The sequence below is a fragment of the Hesperophylax consimilis genome, chromosome 19 (genome assembly GCF_061612785.1).
Source record: "Hesperophylax consimilis isolate HC1 chromosome 19, BYU_Hcon_1.0, whole genome shotgun sequence".
Lineage (NCBI taxonomy): Eukaryota > Metazoa > Arthropoda > Insecta > Trichoptera > Limnephilidae > Hesperophylax > Hesperophylax consimilis.
Genome location: NC_142854.1, coordinates 16,285,275 through 16,308,521, shown reverse-complemented (window position 1 = coordinate 16,308,521; position 23,247 = coordinate 16,285,275). Strand labels below are relative to the sequence as shown.

At 32.2% G+C, this 23,247-nt stretch overlaps 1 protein-coding gene across 2 annotated transcripts in view; it reads right to left on the bottom strand.

Moving 5' to 3' along the window:
• The window catches only part of raskol (Ras GTPase-activating protein raskol), a 442,218-nt gene extending 439,155 nt beyond the window's left edge, over positions 1–3,063 (bottom strand). For both annotated transcript variants that reach the window (XM_089643502.1, XM_089643503.1), the window contains exon 1: positions 2,899–3,063. The gene's annotated coding sequence lies outside the window, so the exon portion shown is untranslated. The remainder of the gene's footprint in view (positions 1–2,898) is intronic.
• Between the last annotated feature and the right edge of the window lie 20,184 nt (positions 3,064–23,247).

The following is a 23,247-nucleotide window of genomic DNA, read 5'->3' as shown; positions in this document are numbered from 1 at the left end:
ACTCGCTCCTTTCTTCAAAAAGATCCTCTATACAGTATCCCTAAAGATGACAAAGTGTATGGTGTTATTAAAAAAAGACATGGAAACAAAAGTTAACAAGGGGAGGGAGTGGGCAATAGTTGCCTCGGTCTATTGCAGGGGCTAGCTTGAAAGCCAACACCGGCACGATAAAAAAGTCTTAATCAACAATATTGGTTATTAGTCGACATTTGATAGTTGGCATTGACTAAAATTGCTTCCTTTCCTCAAAAAGACCCTCCACAGAGCATCTCCAAAGATAACATAGTGGTGTTGATACGAAAAAGGCATGACAGTGACATGGACAATAAGAGGTGACTCAAAAATATGTACATATATTTTTTTAAAAGGGCCGACGATTTCAAAAGTATGAGAAAACTCTAAAACATGGCTATAGAGTTTTGAAAAATGAGTTTGTCTAGCTTTAAGGACATTTCTAGATGTCAGATTTTAGACAAAGGGTTAGGATGTGTTCACACCGGCATCCTAAAAGGTTTTTAAAAAAGCCCTTTCATATATACTTGACGATTGAAGTTTCAATAGAAGCCGATGCGTTGGGAGTTATTTCTCAGATATGCGTACCGAAGCACTTGAATTGTTTATTAAAATACAACATTTCCATTAAATAAAAACTTAGAATGAATTCCTCAAGTTTTAAAACATTTCCTTTTGAATTGTTCTTCAGAATCTTGAGATATCTTGGAACTTTAAACATACTTCATTTGAATGATATCATTATTAACCATAAAGCAAAAGATCGCGTTCTAAACAGCAACAACTCTTGAACGGTGAGCTCTGACGACTTGAAATTTGCACAGCAATTTATGGGTGAAATTTGCAAGTCAACGCAAATATTTTCAGACCAGCACGCCATTTCTATCGTAAGCTATAGGGCATTAAAATATCGAATAAAACTATAAAAAAATATGTAATATTGTTTGGTGGATATTACAATTTTATTGCCGTATCTATTGTGAAAATTTAATAAAACAACTAAATGAATCTTAAAAACAAAATCAAATTTGAGTTCCAATGTAAATCAGTCATTTTTAATTTTAATTTACGCAAATCAAAATGCTTTTTTATTAATTTTATATTTCATCATATTTATATAGTATATAAAACAATTTTTTTTAAATAATTATTAAATAATTGCTCACAAATAATTGCTGAATTTTGTTAATAAATAAATTCATGAAAATTGAAAAAATTTAAATCCTTACTAGATATATGTTACAATTCATCAAATTTCAATGTTGATTTTAAAGTTCCGTGAAGGTTCTATTCAAGTTCTGTTATTATATCATTACTGACCAGTTTTTTCACAAAACTGAACCTTCGCAAAACTTGAAAATCAATCATTTGAAATTTGATGAATTGTTAAAATTTTGTTAAACTACCCGTCCTAAGTTTTGTACGTAAAATTACAAAAAAATGCATTATTGTTATAGGTATTAAAAGTTCGTACAGTTTCCACGGGATATTGCAGCAAGTTTTATACGGGCATATTTAAGTAGAATTCAACTGTATGTCGTGAATTAGCAATTACCTATACTATTCATTATTTGAACACAATTGCCAATGGATATTTTCGTGGAAACAACGCGAGAATATTATAAAAAAAGTAACAGCAAATTTAAAATTCTGGAAAAAGTATGACAAGTCAACATTCTACGGTTGAATTTTGATAAAGTGAATGTATGTATATTTGATTTCGTTGTTTTTTGTCATGTTGACAGCAACAGCATTGTAATTATTATTTTTTAATGTCAACAAATAATATTATTCTTTATGTTATTTCAAGTTAGTATTTGACCGTTGAATATATTATTGAGTTTTCATGGCCAAATGTGTGATTTGACATTTTTTTAACTTTTCGTATAGAATTGCGAGTGAATTTCGGAATGGTGAAATTTTTAGTAATTCCACAGAATTTTAACAATTCATCAATTTTCAAAGTTAAAATTCAAGTTTTTTAAAAGTTCTATTCAATTTCTGTTATTATTTCACCATGGGTTGTTTGATAAAACATAACTTGAATAGGGCTTTGATGAATTGTTCTGTGGAACAACAGGTCATAAGATATTTTATTCCACGTGCTTGTCAATTTAGGTAGGTCATTAGTACCTTACAAGAGCAGACCCTTGAAAAATCACGGGATATTCTGAATTCTCGACAAATCAGATGCAATGTTGAAAGTGACAAAAAATGAAGTATTTTGTCGCTTATCTGAATTCTTCAAACAATCAGTTCCTATTTTGAAAATGACATTTAAATTCAAAGCAAATTTGAGTTCATTGAACCAGAGTTACGCAGGATACATAGACAACAGAAGTTAGTGTTAGTATAATAATTTATTGTAAATTTAAAATAATAATAATTTATTGAAACTTGTCACTTTCTATATTGGCATTCAATTTGCTTGTCGTAATATAATGTTAAAATTTTAAAGAAGGGATAGGACAAGGGCGTGGTGACCCAGAAAAGGGTCAACACTTTCCTGGGTCAAGAGTCAAAATATTGGTAACGTATGCATGGGTCATGTTATTCCGTGTACTTGTCAAACTCAGATACAATCAGCATAACTTGAGTGGTTACTTTCCAGATGTATTCCGTGCCCTCTTCAACTTGGAATACGACAAGGAAATGACAAGCACATGAATAACAGACCTTAGCAATTACTTCTTAATTTGTTGAATATTCAGTTACATGTATAATACAAAATAAGAAGTTTTAAAACATTTTGGGCACAAATCGCTCCATTAAACATTCTAATTGAACAAAAGTCACTTTTTCACCGGCCCCAAACAAAAACATGAGGAATTCTCCCAAACCAATTCAAAACTCACACACAAACGATTCAACAATAAAAAACTGCACCTTTTTAAAGCCAAACACGATTCAAATTATTATTCAAACACACGGATCGCATTTTGCGCACAGCCGCCATGTTTTGTTATGTTTAAAAAAAAACAACTGACAAGCGGCGAAAACAATAATTGAATTCGAACTGTCAAACGCGTGGCTCCAAAACGCGTAAGCGAAACGCACGCGGCGAAGTTTCGAACTAGACTGTTGAAATTTACTTCATCCAGTGATGCTGATTCCAACAAGAAAAAAACACAACAAACACTCAGAAACGGCTAACAAAAGATAAAAATCAAACGTATTAATCATCAAATCAAGTGTATAAATTGATCTGTACCTTTTTACTTGCTTGTTTATTTTATAGGCAGAACTGTTGCTTCGTCTATATATATTACGTGAGATGAAACGAGTAGAGGAGGGCATTCCAGATTTTAACGGGTTTAGCATCACGAGAGAGAAAGACGCAAGATGTAACTCGCATTAAAAAGAGCATCTTTTATCAAAATAGTAACAAGAGACGCATCATTTCATTTAGTATTCAATGAATTTGATGGTTTTTTTTATGAAGTGGCTTAATTTTGTTTGTTTATGATGAGTGTTTTTAGTTTTTTAACGAACGGGTTGAGATATTGTGTTGAAAATGGAGGGGATATTATATTCCAGCTGGAGTTGCACAGACCGTTACGCCAATGGAATGGGCCGGCGTAAAATGGAATAAATTTGAATTTAAATATGGAACGAGATGGTCAATGGGCTTCATGTGACAGAGAATGGAGGTTTTTGTTCGATATTTAAATCTAACCCCTTACAATTGTCCAGTTTCATTAAAGCTCTATGGTAAGGGGAAAAACAGGTTTTTTCTTGTTTGTAAGGGGAAATTAAATCAGTATAGAAATGATGAGATTTGTGTGATGACACGAATCATCACTATACAAATGATCACCAAACACGGCTAAAGCCATTTCAAGCAAAATCTTTCACTAGGGCTATATTGATAGTATCTAACACTCGGGAACGAATTTATTCGACGTGAACTGTTGTTTGTAAGCTAGCGATCTGCAGTCGTGGTCGGGAACGATGACTTTATAGATATTAGCGATAAATCCTTAATCGATCGACCGTGCTAGATACACTGGAAGGATAAAGATGTAGTATCCATCAAGGCCACCATCTTGAACCGAAACCGGAAAGTAACAAATAAATTTACAGACATATGAAATGCCAAATGGTAATGTTAAAACGGGACTTCGCCACGTTCAATCGACAGCAATATTATTTCATTTTAAATAAATGTGAAATAACACAACATATAATTAATTAAATTTCTTCAAACACATATGAATTCGTATTCATTAACAAAATAACAACAAAACTATCTTATTGTCGTAAAAATTATTAAACAAAAACCATAAATAAGACAATTACAAAGCCATAATAACAGTGCTATAAAAAACCAATAAAAATTTAGGTCAATCAATTTCTGTATTACATCAATCAACGAATGCCAAAGTCTCCCCAGTCAACCAACATCCAACATTTCCCCGACAAGGCCAGGACTACATCGTCTTCTCTCTCTACTATCAAATAATTATTTATCGTAATAATAATAACTTATAAATTACGACGTTAAAAACACAACGGGCCGCTTATTCTGTAGACCAATATTAGTGGTCGTAATAATTTGTTCTTGCATCCCGGGATTATAGACGTTTAGAGGATGAAGTCGAATTGTCAAGAATTCAAATCCAAGATGGCCGTGCAAGTATTAATTACGTTTAATAATATGCAAGATGGGTGAAACTTAAAAATTAAATTGACATGGATATTTCTACCACAGAATCAGCACTGCTAATCGAAAAAAAATGTATCTAATGAAAATATAGCGCTTTTTCCTATATTTATTGAAGAATTAGCAATGCCCATATGGAATTGACGTTGCGCCCTAAAAATAGTTGGGTTGACTTAGTATTACGGCCTAAGCGAATTTCATGATGCCAAAGCTCACAGAAATCCCTCGAACGAATCGAATCGAATAAGGTTGAATTTTCCACTTGACACACGCAGCCTGTTACAAATTATTTAAAAAAAACACGTACAAATTTTTTTTTTTCATTTTATTTTGTAATGCTCCCAAATATTACAATTTTATCCGGTCAGAGTGTGAAAACCTTAATTTGACATAATTGTATAATAACAGCGAAATCCGATAAAGGGTTCGTGAATACATGATTTTTCCCCTCTAAAAACTTTTACAGGCCTTAAACATAATATTTTCTAAGCTTACAAAAAATTAACCCGTAAAAAACAATGTTTTTTTACTATACAACATAATATACGCGCGTTGACTGGGATCAAAACCGCGCTACCGTCCTTGCCAGATGCGGATCGCTTAGGACTAACATTGATTTCGTATATTGCTGCTGTAATTTCATCCGATTTCATAGAAATGCTTATATTTCCGCGTGCGTGTACGTAATTGCCACCAAAAGTTGAAAGACTGCATTGTCATCGACAACGAGTATATCTGCCGAGTTGCTCGATCGGATGCCGATAAGTGGTTTAATTTCTGCTTCCCAGATTTTCATTCATTCCAAACAAAAGTACAATTCAAATAGATGTGTTTACAAAGACCAAGAAACCTAAAAATGCACCGAAAAAACAACAGGAAATAAGTGCTATAAAAACGTATGGTTTTGTATTTATTTTAATTGCATTGCCTTAGTAACAAATCGTCTATATTTCTTTCTCCACTTATGTTAAGATGGTCTCTGTTTTTTCTATGATTACATATTTTTTAATTTAATAATATTTGGGCTGCATAGTTTTTCGTTTCGCTGCCGGGTAGGTTGTGGGTTACATAAAAAGGTTCCTGTCCAATTAATTGCCTGAAAGTTTAGGGTTTAACAGAAGAAGAACCCATTAGAGGGTAACATTAAAAAGGCATTACAATTAGATATTCATTAATTTCACGGTCATGTATAGTATATGACAGTTAAAATTGATTTAATGGTGTTTAGGATTGTTTGTTTGATGGTTTGTTTGTTTCCGATACCACCTCTATAAAAAATTGTCTCCTGCATTACGAACCTTTCATTGGGGTCGTAGCTGATTTTAAACTTCAAAACTGAATGAATAAAAGAAAAAGAGTTTAAAACAAAACAGAATATTTTAGATTAAAAAATATAAGTTTTTCAACTACCAATGGGAATGTATGGCGAGCGATGTGTGCTGAAATAGTCCAACCCACGAAAATATAGGTCTTATGTCTGTCACAGGCATAAGACTCCGTAGAAAGCGTTTAAAAAGAAGAAGAAAATGGTTTGAAAGGGATATATCCATGTACGAATGTTAGAGGGAGCGCCCTATTATAAAAAAACGATAATAATTAAGAGGAAGCTACAAGCCAAAAATGTGTATATTCTTAGTACACCTTATATTGTAGGTAATAGGCATTAAAATCGCTTGACAAACGGAGTCAAGAAACGTTCGATTTCAGGCACAAAACTGGTTTTTATTTATTTTGTAAATAATTTTATAAGAAAGCAAAAAAGTTAATCAAGTGAAACTGTCACAGATAATTTTAGGTATAATACTGTATTTAAAAAAAAAAAATTTTAGTAGTTTTACATTTATATTTTTTATTGAGTAATTTATCTTTTTGTTTGTATTTTACTCAAGCGAAACGATAAGAAAACCTTCAATTTATCGAAAGCATATTTTTTTTTCGTTATAAAGATTAATCAAAATAGTGATTTGGCATTAAGCTTCGCCTTAAGCGAAAAATGTGCACACAAACATTTAATAAAACACGACTCGTTTTAAAAATAGAGAAAAAATCTCTCGATAAATGCCTTAGTTGTATTTAAAGAAACACTGTGAAATCATACGTATGACATATTGAATAACAAAAAAAAATTTTCGAAGCGTATGTTGCGATTTTTATTCCATCGAAGGAATTTCATATAATTAATTTTTTGGCTTTACAAATGTATAGGTATTATCTTCAAAAATAACATATTTTTTTAGGAACTTCAAAAATTAAAGTGTTTAAGACAAATATTTTATAAATCGATAGAAATTCGAAATGCGGGAGAGGAATAGAGGTCACAGGAGGTGAGAGAAGGAAATGCATGCAACGTGCATTCTGCCACGGCGCATGTGCACTGCGCAAGTAGGAAGTTAACGGCGAGTGTATCTGCTTTGACGTACCTGTACCACATGACTAAACTGTGTACCGCGTAGGTACCATGCACCCAAGAGATAAGCCGAAAAAAATGTTTGGTAGTTTGGTCGGTGTGCACCAAGTTCGCTTAATGTACTACCGTTATATCATCAGAGTTCCACTAGCGAAGTCAAGATAATTTTGTGACAAATGCCGGGACATGGCAAAAAACAGCGCAGAACCGGAATGCTAATACATTTTTTTGTTACAGAATTCCTCTGCAATATTTAAATGCTTCGGCATTTTTTTTAATACCGTGGCAAAATGGGACAGTCAACAATCCTATAATATAATATGAAAGTCGTATAACATAAATATATTGAATTTACAATAGTAGCTACAATCAATTTGAATAAAAAACACGACATGATAGCTTTTGTTCGATAGTCCTTGAACTAAGCTAGGCAGTAGTTGGATATAGACATTGAGTTAATACAAAAATACGTATTATTATACAAAGCAAAATGAATAGAAATTATGCATACCATAGATAACACGGGCCTGCGACCAAATTGCTTTCTTTAAAATAATGGGTGATTCTTATGTATTTTAGTGCGCTGAGTTCAGAAATGCCCCCAGTTTTTTTCCAGCACGTAAGCATTTTCCGCAAAATGCATTTTTCTGCGGGATTGCCTACCTTAAGGCGTATATTTATGAATATGCCGAAAAAAGTTGTTTTTCCTATTCGGCTTTATAGTTTTATATCAGAAAGTATGAACTATGATAAAAATTAGTATATTTAACAGTATTAGTCAGCGTATGAATCATGGAAACCCAGTAGAAAGGTGTCTTGCTTAGTGACTAAGATGGTAAAACCTGGATTTTCCCAGTATTATAAATTAAAATATAAGGAGTTTGGATGGCCTATCTGTGGTGATGTCAAAGTCATCTCTATGGTGCTTGGACAAAAAGGTGGCTATACGAAATTCCTCTGTTTCCTATGTGAGTGGGATAGCCGGGCAAAAGCACAGCACTGGAGCCAAAAAGTGTGGCCAACGAGAACTTTGAAGGTTGGAGAAAAAAATGTTCACTTTGAGTCTTTGGTTGATCCCAAAAAAGTGCTTTTACCCCCACTTCACATCAAGCTTGGACTGATGAAGCAGTTTGTCAAGGCATTGCCAAAAGATGGCTAAACGTTCAAGTACCTTGAAAAGAAATTCCCGGGACTGTCAGAGGCAAAGTTAAAGGAGGGTGTTTTTGTTGGTCCAGACATTCGGAAAATAATGAAAGACAATCAGTTTGAAAAGGTGATAAAAAAAACTGAGAAAGAGGCGTGAATATCATTTAAAGAAGTTGTGACTAAGTTTTTGGGGAACAATAAGGACCCGGATTATGAAGAAATTGTAAATAAAATTTTAAAATGTTTTAAAACCTTGGGGTGCTCTATGAGCTTGAAACTTCACTTTTTGAACTCCCATTTGAATTATTTCCCAGAAAACCTTGGTGCCGTAAATGAAGAGCAGGGCGAGAGGTTCCACCAAGACATCAAAGAAATGGAACGGAGGTACCAAGGACGATGGGATGTGAATATGATGGGAGACTACTGTTGGATGCTCCATAGATAACTTCCAGACATCCCACACAAACGGAAAAGCTCAAAACGGAGTTTTTAGGGAAAAAGATGTAGATATTATAAAGAATTATAAATCCTTATTGTATATACATATTGTTTTTATCAAATTGTATTTAAAAATGTAAATAAACCACTAGTAATATATATTTATTTTTCATTTCAAAATGCATTTTTTACCTATATGTACTGCGGGTTTCGCATAACTTTTATTTTCATTTTGCGGAAAATCCCTACGTGCTGGAGAAAAATTGAGGGCATATTTGGACTCAGCGCACCAAAATACATACGATTCACCCATTACGGTGAAAAAAACTATCAAAAAGTGTCAATTTGCAGACCTGTGTAATAGAAACTGAGGGTGATATGGCAGGGAAGCGTGCCGACTGTCGCTGATACAACCAAACTGCACCGACTATAAAAGCAGCTATGCAATGAAAGTTATTAGTTTGGTGTGTAGGAAGAAACAAAGGCGGGGCGCCGTAGTGCGTAGATAAGAAATTTAGTAGTATGAGTGAAATATATTTGACACGCGGGTTAAAAACTACGCAAACTAGGTAAGGTTAGGTTAGTTTTTTAAATCATTTTTATAACACTTTTAAAAAACTAATTTGATAACATTAAATCACATTTCATGCAGGACTAACACACAGCACAGTGCAATTCTCTAAATTAGCAACACTCCGTTGCTAATTTAGAGAATCTCCCATTTCTCCTTGTACCTGTAAAATAATATTTTAAAAATTAGAACTTATAGTAATATAATGTTATATGATTAAAATAAGTAAGCATGTCACATTGGGTGCTAGTATATTATGTTATAGGATTAAAATAGGTAGGCATGTCACACTTGGGTGCTAGTATATTATGTTATAGGATTAAAATAGGTAGGCATGTCACACTTGGGTGCTAGTATATTATGTTATAGGATTAAAATAGGTAGGCATGTCACACTTGGGTGCTAGTATATTATGTTATAGGATTAAAATAGGTAGACATGTCACACTTGGGTGCTAGTATATTATGTTATAGGATTAAAATAGGTAGGCATGTCACACATTGGGTGCTAGTATATAATGTTATAGGATTAAAATAGGTAGGAATGTCACATTGCGTGCTAGTATATTATGTTATAGGATTAAAATAGGTAGGCATGTCACATTGGGTGCAGGAAAAACTCGACTAATAAAGAATTTACCAAAAAAATAATAATATTACATCGAGCAATCGTACGAATGGCAGATGCACAATGCACATGGCAGAACTTTGTATGTGTTGTTTGTTGAGTGGGTGTTGGCAAATGAGGTCAACTCACAGCTGGTTAACAGTATCATTCCTGTGATATAAGACAGTAATTCTAGTCGTATTATTATTAATTCCATAATCGTAATCGTAAGTTAATTATATTAAAAAAAAAAACAATTAGAAAAACATTTTTTTTTACTATAATACATCTATTTTCAATTTTCGATCTAGATCGAAAACTAGTTGCGCCATCTCTTGGCACGGCTAGTACACAATTTCAAAGATTTTTGATTATGTTTAAGGCGATGCCATACGTAGTAATGCAAAATCATGTGTTTTTGGTTTGAAAATTTGGTCGCCTAGAAATGTTTCAGATGCTTTAATTAAATACTGCGAGTAGAATACATTTTGGCCTTTGAAATAATCGAGTATTTTTTAGATAAGTCTGTTTATAAGCCCAGAAAAAAATAATGTATAAGGCCTATGAAAACTGCTTTAAAGTTCAAAATCTCCTACTTACGAACCCATTTTCGGTTATTATTTTACTGTATAATGTGGAAAATTAACTTATTTATAAAATGAACGAAAAAAATTAAGTATTTATGCCTGAACATCCACGAAATAAAATAAAAGGCACTTTTTGGCCATGTTTTTCTTGCATAAATCAAAACAGGCGGATGGTCTTAAGCGGGAATTTAAACCTTATCACCATCTACGTAAGGGTTGTTATTGATAGCAGTTCAATTTAAAATATTACACGACGTAGTGCATCGCCTTAATGATGGAAACAGGATTTTGTTACTATTGAAAATATAAACAGGAACTACTGTCTAATGTAACATCTAAAATTAATGAAGCTGATAGAAGATTGGTATCTATCTTTTTCTTTTTAAAATCATTCATTCTATTATTGACAGCTCTGCATTATTACAATTGATTTTATTCCATGTTCCTAATATAGTCACACTAAAAATATCTTTTAGTGCAATAATAATGTCAATACCAATTATTCGTTTAGGTAACAATAAACGGAAGTAGCAGATATTTTTTTAATAACACCGGAAGAACTGACAAAATAGCATTTTCCAAATGCATTTTTTGAAAACTGTCATTAATTTAGTGAACATTTTTTTCATAGGGTTATTTTATTTAATTTGAATCATAAGGAATATATATTTTTTGATAATTGTTTTATTCTGTGTATTTAAAGGTAGTTGTACCGTAAATCAAAAACATATATTTGATGTATGGTAATAAGTTGAGTATTTAAGCGATAGATGGCGCTAGTCATAAACCTTACTCCAGAGTCAGTCAGATGTCGCTCGAGTGTAGCAATTTTATTTTATTTTTTATTAGTGTCTATTTGATTACAGGTTTGATAAGAGTTACAATATATGATAATCTATAATATTTCATCTGTTTGGTCTTAGTCCTCCTCACTAGGTAGTTCTGTGCTGAGGCGGACTGGTAGATTTCTTTGATTTTCTGTTATTTAGTTTCTATGATGTTTTTAATACATTTTCTAGTATGTCTACATTAATTTCTTTCACCAATGTTTTGATTTTTTCCTTAAGCTCATTTATCTTTTCTATCTTTTTCAAACTTGGAGGAAGGATGTTGTAAATATGTGGTTTCTTTGGCCAAAACTTGTCTTGAATTTTGGAACATCTCATATATCCCTTTTTGAGGCTCTTGTATCATGTATCCGAGTTTCATTAGGAGATTGTATTCAAATATTCTTGTCATATATTTGTTTTAAATTTAGAATGTCAAAACACTTAAAAATATCTTTTGAGGGGGTTCTGATGGGTAATTTTAGTATGGTTTTTATAATGCTCGTCTAGGCAATATCTAAGTGGTTAATATTATTTGCTGTAGCAGATCCCCATACTAGAATTCCGTACTCAAGACGGGAATGAACTAAAGCATAAAATACTTTTTTGATGTCTTTCCTAGGTAGTATGTTTCTTAGGTTTTTGAAGAAATATACAAGTCTCGTAAGCTTTTTAGTGATTCCATTTATGTGTATGTCCCATCTAAGGTTTTCGTCTATTTCCACTCCTAGATACTTAATACTTTTTGCCTTTGTTATAATAGGGCAAGAGCAATGTGACTTATTGTTTTGACACTCGTGCAATTTTAGAGTGTATTCTTTACCCGGTTGACCTCTTGAGTTTATTGAAAAGGCTAGATAATTAGTTTTAATTATATTGAGCGTAAGAGAGTTCATCCGAAGCCAATTTTGAAGTGCAGTTAGTCCATGTTCAGCCTCTTTATAAGGTCCATCCAGTCCTTTTCGTGGAATAACATAACAGTATCATCGGCAAAACTAATTATGTTTCCATTGATGGGAAGTTTGGTAATTTCATTTATGTAGATGAGAAATAAGATTGGTCCCAAGACACTTCCTTGAGGGACGCCGTAGTTTATTGGAAGAGGATTGCTTTTTTGTTGGCCTATTTGTACTCGTTGTGTTCGTCCTGTCAAGTAAGTCATCAGTAAATTTAGTGGAGTGCCAGATATGACAATTTTTTTAAGTTTTGTGAGAAGAATTTTATGATCTATTGTGTCAAAGGCTTTTTTTAGGTCTATAAAAAATTGCCTGTGGGATATTTTTGACAGACAACAAGCTTCTCGAACGAGAGAATTACCAACCCTAGGGTAATGAACAGTGTAGCCAAATCCAGACCTATTATTTGTAATGTAAATAAAAGCAATTATAAATAGAACCTTTTACTTTTTAAACAAAGAGTTCCCAACTCTTAAATCTGCAAAGTAAGACAGATATAACAATATATTATAAAGTAAGTGTACAATGTGCGCGCCGCTAAAAGTCAGAAACGAGTCCGGGTACGATCAAGGGAGTTATATGGTGTGGTAGCCCTCTATCCCCCATCCATGAATAAGGTTCCCGTTTTTACCTGAAGGGCATACTTTTGAAGATATAAGGGCTGGAAAATTTGTCCTCTAGAAATTTCCAAAACAGTCCAGAACATTCCAGTGTTCGAGAGCATTCCACAATATCCTGGAACATCCCGGAACATTCTGGAATGTTCGGGAATAGGCTGGAACGTTCGGGAACATCCCGGATCATTCCAGATCATAATGAAATAAAAACGGGATTACAGGCCGTTTCCTGATAAACTTTTAATAAATTCGTAATCTTGACAATACATTGGTATTCTCTATCGTGTGTCGGTCGCAGCACAGCAAATCGTTTTTATTTTATTAGTACATTATTCAATACTAAATTATAAGATAATGAATTAAATTGATATGGTAATTAATTTACATGATCGAACTCGAAGCAAATTTTATTGTAAGATTGTAAAATGAATAATTGTTATTTGTACGATTATCGATTAATCGAAAATGTACGTACGATTCGTGCTCATTAAAAATGAAATAAAATAATAATTAATATTTATAAAATTAACTAGTAGTTCTTTGAACGGTAGACATCGTGTAATGTTTATTATTCAAATTTGACAGCTCGTGCGCCAGGTAATAAAAAGAAACCCGAAACACACAGACAAATTACAGACAGACGAAACCCAAACAGGTCTTTACTGAAATATTACTGTTGTAGAATAATAATAATGATTATGCATCGCCAAAGTGAGAATTGTTTCTTCAATGAAAATATTGATCCAACGAGGAAATATAAATTTTAACATTTAATTCAGGAGATATATAATAATTTATTTATGTATTATTATATTACATACCATTATTTCTTTATTATGCAAATATTAGAATAATCAAGCGTACTTAAAAGAAATAAATGAGGTCAATAACACAGGTCAGAATATGTCAATAATGACTAAATTGGGAATGACCTCATGAATAATAATAGTGTTTTTATCATCGTTCAAATACAGGCATAAAAATAAATTACAACTAAATATACCTATTACTGCCATCTGTAGTCCAATGTTTCTCAACAGCTCATCGTTTAAAATTGATTATTTACCTAGAAGAAAGAAAAAAAGTATTAAAAAAACGTGTATTAAAACGTAAATAAAAACGTGTGTTATTAAATGTGTAGTTCTTGTATAATTTTTTATTGCTTAAACTTGCACTCTACAATCAAAATTATCTACACTAAAAGAGTTAAAGGTAAGATGGATAGACATCTATTGGCAAGTAGCGCAAGCTTGCTAGCCAATGTCAGAACCATTTCTGCGGTGAGCAGCTTTCTGTAAAAACCGCTAGATGGCAATAACCGTTACAGGCAGACTTGTTTACATTTTTTCCGGAACGAAACCAGCAGGAAGCAATCATATAAGTATCGTACCAATGGTTTTGGGTCACGGAAAGGGCAGGATGTAATGAAGAAAATGCTATAAGATTACATTTATACAATGAAATTACATTACGATGAAATTTGCGAACAATGCACTGTTTTGATTATGATATATATATTATTAATATATAAAAATCACGTTTTGTACACACTTTTCAGATTTCTCATTTAAATATTCATACAACGAAACACATGTAACTTCCCTGCATAGAAGTCGGTCCATGGCAGGACAACGTCTTGTACTATAAAATGCATTCCAAATAGTTGAGTTAAATTCTAACTGGTTAATCTTAATATATAAAAATTCAGCCAGCGTATGTTTGTGCTAGCAAAACTCTAAAAGTAGTCGATGTCGCTGAAAATTTCAAAGTTTGTTGTTATTAGTGCTAGGAATGTTTAGAGATGTTTAAATTCTAAGTCGGGGACGCTCGAGGAATACTTAACGCAATATCCGTGCACCGTAATGAGATTCTGAGTGGAATTAAAGTCGATGTAAAGTAGTTTTTAATAGGTAGTAACATTGTGGTACACAGTAGTGAATGGTGGAAAAAGTCGGAGGCGCCCATAGACATATGAATATTAGTAGACCTGCCCTAAGTGATTAAAAGCGTATTATCCCCACTCCCCATACCGGTTCCATTGGAGCCGGCTGTGCTCGCGTATGGCCTCAAGTGAAATTTGAAAACGTGACGTCATCATTCTTGTGCGAACTATGGTCGAGGCATCATCGGTTCATTTTACGAAATAACACGGCAAAATGTTGACTTGTGCTATGAAAACTTGTAAAAATAGATGTGAAAAAGAGAATAAACCCAATTGTCGTATTACATACCATATATAAGCATTATTTTACTTTATTTTAAGCATATTCACATTGTATAATATGGATCAGTTGTAGAAACATGTCTGGACGCGAAACACAAAGCTGGTTGGTTGCTGGGAAGTAAATTATGAACATTTATAAAAGTGTCTTAACTAAATACTTAAACGAAATATCCGACTCTGAAAATAGAACCGAATTTTTTTGCCGAATTTGGACTTCGCAAATTTGTTCATAACGTGGCGAGTAATTTGCGCTCCCATGTAAAAATGTCTATTCATTCAAAAGCAGATTTTACTTTTAAGAAGTAAATGGTGATATTATAATGCGAGATGCCTATTTACTGTCAGATTGATTTATTGACGAATCACAGTCAGCTTCACCCCCTTCGTTCTTCAACAGTTGATTTTACCCCTCGCCATTATCTTCTCGTCTATTAATTTCTATGTCTGTGGAGGCGCCCTAGTATTATATATGTATATTACATTTGACGTATTTCATTATTTATATAACTGAGTTAGGGTAGTATATTTGCCTTGCCTTTTCGATGTTTTTAGCAATTTTTAGGTTAGATCTTCAATTCTCCATTCATATTCGCTTATTCGTTAGCTGCCGTCAAATGTAAATTATCGTAAAACATATTTGTTTACCCCAGCTCTGCCCCGTGCCAAATCGATTTATTTAATCTAACCATAAAATGCTGTTGTTACAATCGTTAAAATATTGTATTAAAAATCATCATGTGTTAGATTAAGGCGATGCACTACGTAGTAATTTAAAATCATGTGTTTTTGGTTTGAAAATTTGGTCGCCTAGAAATGTTTCAGATGCTTTAATTAAATACTGCGAGTAGAATACATTTTGGTCTTTGAAATAATCGAGTATTTTTTAAATAAGTCTTTTTATAAGCCCAGAAAAAAATAATGTATAAGCCTATGAAAACTGCTTTAAAGTTCAAAATCTCCTACTTACGAACCCATTTTCGGTTATAATTTTATTGCATAATGTGGAAAATTAATTTATTTATAAAATGATCGGAAAAAAATTAAATATTTATGCCTGAACATCCACAAAATAAAATAAAAGGCAATTTTTGGCCATGTTTTTTTCTTGCATAAATCAACACAGGCGGACGGTGTTAAGCGGGAATTTAAACCTTATCGCCATCTACGTAAGGGGTGTTATTGATAGCGGCTCGATTTAAAATATTACACGACGTAGTGCATCGCCAAGGTTAAACGCAACGCTCGTTGTATTCTACGTGTTCACAGATGGCGTTAATTAATTAATTTTGTTTAAATACGCCTTTGCAAGGTATTGCTTTACAGTATTAAGACAAATTATTTGTTTGCGCCCTCATATACGCAATATGAATATGAATAAATAGTTTTGTCCATATAAAAACTCAATTCTATCGAGAAAGGCATACAAATACAATATTGGATTGAATCATCGGTAAAATATTGTATTTGTGTGCCTTTCTCGAAAGAATTAAGTCTTTAAACGAACAAAACTATTGATTCATATTCATATTGCGTATATACGGGCGCAAACAAATGATTTGTCTTAATATTGTAAAGCAATACCTTGCAAAAGCGTATTTAAACAAAATTAATTAATTAACGCCATCTGTGAACACGTAGAATACAACGAGCGTTGCGTTTAACCTTAATTATTATTATTATTATAATGCCCGAGCACAGACTCGGTCACGGTTATAGCAAAATAAACATTTCTACAGATTTCAATAAAATAAAGTCGCTATTTGTGTCTGTTTGTGCGTTTAGTTCTTCTAAACTACGCAATGGATTTTGATATGGTTTTCACTATCATTTAGAGAATTAGTTCCGTAAGGTTTATGTATATAAAACGTGCATATTGTATTTATAGAAAGTAGAGAAAAGTCGAGTAACGCTGGGTACAAGTCAGTTAGTACAATAATAAAGGCGGTAATGAAAATAAATCGTCAATTAATATGAGGTAGTGTTGTATACATATAATCATGTGTGAATTGCAATGGTAATGTATATTACGCATTACGCATACAGCGTGTCCGGGGGTAAAGTGCACTAACTTCGAAAGGTTAACTACATGATGGTAGAAGTAAAAAAGATAAGTAACTTTTTTCTAAATTTCAATTTTTTTTCCATACTAAAATATTTTTCTATAGAATAATATTTATTTTCTCTTACAAACAATTCAACTTTAAAACTACCTTAAAACGTTGGAATTTCGATCTTCTATAATCATGTAGATTATTTATTCACCTCCCGAAGTATATTTTTTTTTTTATTATCCGTTACACATTTTTTTGTAATTTAGCCTTATTTGTCCTTTAATCCATATTTTAATTTTGTGTCTGAAATGTTTTTTTATATTCCCCATTTTTGTATCATTTTTTTAATGCTTTTATTGCCTGATATTTGTGGAGTCTTTTTTCAAAGGTTGTGGTTACCATCGGAGTTTTTAAAATATATTTTTATACGCTAATTGCCCCGTAGTAAGCGTTCAAAGATGTTTTGAAAGGGAGATATGTAAATACGAATGTTAGAGGGAGCGCGCTAATATTAAAAAAACGATAATAATTAAACGAAAATTGTGAAAATATTTAATAAAACACGACTCGTTTGAAATAGAGCAAAAATCTCTCGACAAAAGCTTTAGTTGCATTTAAAGATACACTGTGAATTTTTTCATGCCTATAACATATTAAATAACAGAACTAAACGTGTTTTAAATAATTTTCGTGGGTTACTTTGCGATTTTTTTCTATCGAGGGAATTTTATATAATTAACGTTTCGGCATAACATATGTATAGATATTATCTATACATATGTTATGCTATATTAAAAATAACATTGGATCTTAAAAACTTAAAAATTTAACGAGAAACTTGTTTTAAATCGCTAGAAATGATAGTTTGTGTTTGTTGAAATTTGTATTTTGGAAAAATTACATTTAGAAGTGTTTTTATGTATAATTGGCATAAATAAAGTTTACGTAAGTAAGTTTTGGAGTATATTATAGTACATTTCTTGATGAGTGAGTGGGATAGTGTCAGTAACCTGCTTTTCGTACTCAGATAGAGGTGTATATATTGTTTACATGTGTGAGGAAGAAGATACATGTATATTGTGTGTATGTATGTATATGTATATGCATATAATGATGCATGTTCGTTTGTATGTGTATGTATGTATGTACATATGTGTACTACTTTATATATTTGTGTTTATTTTATAGAAAACTTTGGCAATTTTGTGTTATTGAAAACATTTTTGTACCAATTTTCTTTTTTTTTTTAAATTCTACCAAAATATGTTTACACTAGACTTAAATTCAAACTAACTATTCCTACATTGGTCACCATGAAAGAGGCAGCTGCCTAGTATGGTGCTCTAATGTATCTTCTCTAAATAAATGTATTAATCATGTAACATGTACTTATAAATATATAAATAAATAAAATATAGGGCCCACACATACGAACATCGCCTTTCATTATACAGATATAATGAAAATTATATTCCCAACATTATTCAGCTTTTTTTATTCAGTCGGCATAAGGTATTTAGTAAATATAAATTAAATCATGAAAATCATAAAAAAATAAAATCTATCTTTATGTTATGGTAGCGTCGATTATTTTGCAATTTATAGTCTTAGTTAGATCTCCCAAGGTCGCTAAAAGTTTTCTTGATATTTACAATTAATTACAATAATAAATAATTATTTTTTAAATTAACTATAAATCAAAAAGCTCCATGGTAAAAAAGTTGATATTTCAATTGCTATAATTTTGACATGAACACAATGCAGAATGCTAATGCGTTAAGTGTGAATGACTACTTTTTTTCAGGGCCTAGACACTCTAGACAGAACCAACGGCGCCCCCGGGACACGAAAAGTCCCCCAAAATAATAATAAAATTGCGTAATGTGGAACAATGGAGGTGGAAAAAGAGGGTCGCTAAAAAGCCAAGGGGCAGTGAGAAAAATCGATAAGCCACTGGGAATTTAGCTCGCGGATAAGATGAATGATTTTTTGAAATTATTATTATTGCAGATTTAAAAAAAAATGTAATACCATTCTAGAGTCCCAATTTTCCGAATTGGAAAGAAAAGAGGAAGAGGGTGGTTCAAACGTACCATACCAATTCAGATCTAGTCGCCGAACACAGGTTCAAGACCATTTCAAACAATTTTGCTATAATTATAATTTGTGTTATTTCGCAATTTATTAATTTTAAATATTTATTTATTTATTACACGCCCTAGTGGGTTTTTCTTAAAAAAATACAAGCATTTTGTATCAGAGTAAACACTTAAAAATTAATACAATAAAGAAGAATGTAAACATGATGGCAAAAATGAATCCTCACTCATATAATTGAATTTAAAAGATTCAACAAAACAAAATAGTAGAAGCGGAGAAGTTATATGGGTACATAGGTCTATTTGTGTCTAGAAGAATAAAAGTGATAGAATATGCAACATTTATACTGATTAGTTTTCAAATTAAATATATCACCCAGATCAGAATATTTGTTTCCGAGATTGTGAAGTCTCGGAATCGGAGAATTTTGGTAAGCTAGTGTCCTGGTGTTATTGAAGTAAAAAGGTAAGAAATGTCGGCATGATTTTTTGGGAACATGGATATTGATACATTGAAGTAATTCGGGACAGTCAATTTTAAAATGTAAATGTATTCTATGTAACAGTATTAAATCTGTGCTTATTCTTCTTTCTGAAAGTTTCAATAGAGACATTTTATCCAAGAGGTAATTGTAATTTATGTTTTGTATAGGAATATGCAATTTATAATTCATAAACCTTAGAAACGTCCGTTGAATCTTTTCAATGTTATCTGAATGAATATTGAAAAATGGAGACCATAACGTAGAGTTATACTCAAGTTGGCATCTGACAAGGGTTTTATATAACATAATAAATGTTTCTAAACTATTGAAATTTTTTGCAGCTCTCAAAACAAAAATCTCTCAAACAATATATTCCACTATTCAGAATTGAAACTTATCTAGGATTGAAACCAGTACATATAAAATAAAACATAATGATCATTCTAATTTTCCCCGAAATTCCCCTGATTCTAATTGATTCTCAAAATCAACAACGGTTTCCCATGAAATCGCACTTTAACACAGTTTACCGCCATTAATCTCGGGTAATTTAAACAGGGTTTTATGGCAACACACATAACATAACAAACATGGCGGCCGTGTCACGTGACCAGTGTGGCCAGAACTGCTACATATTTTATCTCTCATATATTAAATTGTTTCGGGGAAACGAGGAGTTTAGGTACAGACTGTCAAAAAAATGTAGACACAAATGGAAGGCGCTGAGATTGTTTAAATGGTTTTAAATGACAACACTAAGCTAATTGAAAGGAAAAAATAGTGTAACTATAAAAAATACTATGTTTCAAGCTAATAAATAATGGTTTTTCAAATCAACATAAACTGTTAAGAAATTAGATTGTTACGTCATATTCTAAGGATATTTAATATTCGAACTTGTTTTATGTGAATACTAGACAGTCTAGACACAACTGTCTGTTGCCTGTGAGAGTATCCCCAATTGGGGTATGTTGTGGGATTGAAAATAGTGGGGAGGAAGGGATATGGGAAAGAGGAAGGTGAGAGAGTACCTGGATATTCAGATCTAGTCACCAAATACGGCTAAAGTCATTGCAAGCAACATTTCAATTCTGAATGGTGGTCTTACACCAGCGATACTGAGAGTATCTTGGATACGGTATACTCTGGAAGGTGCCTCAAGTACACTATATATTATTTTTAATGAATGTATTGTGAAATACAGGGTTTTCCAATAAGAGGTGTTATTTTGATATTTAATCGTAAAAGATCAATGGTTTCGTTGCTTGTGTGGCACGTAGCGCCGTATTGTTGAAAGTAAACGTTGTCCAGATCAACACCATCCAATTAGGCCATAAAAAATCATTAATCATCTCTCGATAGCGCAATCCATTCACCGTAACTGTTGCTCCAGCCTCATTTTTGAAAAAGTAAAGTCCAATAACTCCGCAGGACCATAAACCGCACCAAACAGTCACACGTTGAGGATAGAAAGGCTTTTCAATAATAACTCGTGGGTTTTCCGAGCCCCAGATGCGACAATTTTTCTTGTTGACGAAGCCACCGAGGTGGAAATGGGCCTCATCACTCAAGATGATTTGTATTTGATTCACTCAAGTGAATTTTAATAATTTCAATGCGTTGTTGAAGCGTGTATCGTTCCATTTTCATTAATGGCGTAGTTTCTACTTGTCAAATGCCAAAAAATGACAGCTTCAAAAGTAACATCTACCGAAATAGCGGGCTATTCAAAATAACACCTCTTATTGGAAAACCTGTATAGCAAATTTATCAATTAAAAATTAATTTGCGCACGCCGGGATATGAATCCGCGACCTTCGGATTGCTAGTAGAGAGTCTTACCTCTGAATTCGTAGCCAAGAACAGTAACTACTCAACTACGGAGACTGTCAAAACATAATCATACATTTGAATGTAAGTTCTATAATTTGCTCTAAAATCGGTGTTGCCACAGAAGTAAAAAAAATTATTCCATTTTATTAAATTTTTAAAATAAAATTGTGGACAGACTGTACGGACCAGACCTGGTACCTACCCAGCGTGACAAATCTCTGTCCCCTAGTAGAACTGTGTGCATAGGTGTGTAAGTAAGTTTAGTGTTGAACCCAGTGGGGTTTGATCAACCCTTAACGACTGACTAAATATTTTAGGGCTACAAATCTGTTAAAGTGTTTTGATAAACCCAAGTGAAAATGTTTCAACTTCATCTATTTAGGTCTGTTCTAATGTTAATGATTTGTATTTTATTTTTTACTTGTGCAAACCCGTGAAAAATCACATGGATATAATTGTAGGTTTTAGTTTTTGACACTAAAAAGAAAGTTGATTTTATGAAAAACTTGTCATATTCAACAACTTTCGTTTCTCCAATTTCGAACGAACACAATTGACCGCATATACAACTTCTTTCAATTCTAAGAGCTTCGTTAGACAGTTAATAAGTCGATGATTTTGCATAACTATTGTATTAACTTTATTTACTTCTGCTTCTTATTGTAAATTACTTGATTGAAATCTGGAGAAATGCATATGAAACATATATTAATGAACTACAGGTAACACAAAACAAAGTAATCAAAAAGCTATTTCACTTCAAACCTAGAACATCCACAAAAAATATACATGTGGAAACAAAACTATTAACATTAAGAAAATTATATGAATATAATAATGTCTCCTTATATACAAAATAAATAATAGACTCATACATACAAATACATAACTCATTAAAACGTCCCAAGTTCACACGCACTTTACACGGCAACACGATAACATACATTTAAACACCATACATACTTACAAACTTGGCAAGCAATCTATTGGTTACGAGGGGGCAACATATATAGTTGCCTTCTAGACAAAATTAAATATGAAAAAATTGCAATTACATTTAAAAAAATCGTTCTCTTTTATGCTAAATTAACAAAACAATGATTTATGTGCAATGTATTTGTCTAATGTTTTTATGTGTCAGGTATTTATGTGTCATGTATTTATGTGTATTGTATTTATGTGTAATTTATTTATGTGTAATGTATTAGTTATTTCTAGCTAAATAAGTGAAAATGTAATTTTCTTTTATCTAGAATAAAAACTTTGAAAAAAAATATTTGTATTCACTTGTAAATTACATATTATCAACCTGTTCTATTAATTTGTATTCATTATCTATTTTTATCTTTTCTTATACTATGTACATCTAAATGTAACATTATATGCAACATGTATTATGTTCACATTTTAAGTTTTTGGTTATTTATTTTCTTGTTGTTTTACAAATAAAGATTCCTTTGTTGGCACTGTACTAATAATGTAAAATATGTATCATGTAAAAACCCATCATGGCGTTTAAATTAATAAATAAATAAATAATGAACAACCTTATTCAAAACGTTGTGTACCTATGTATATCGACAGTTCGTTGTACGCGTTAAAAGTGTCGGGTTTATTTAGTGTACCGACTGTCGGAATCACGATATGTTAACAGTGCTCGCAAATATCACTGACTATAGATGACGGATTTAGTCAACATCGTATTGATATGTGGTGTTATTGATC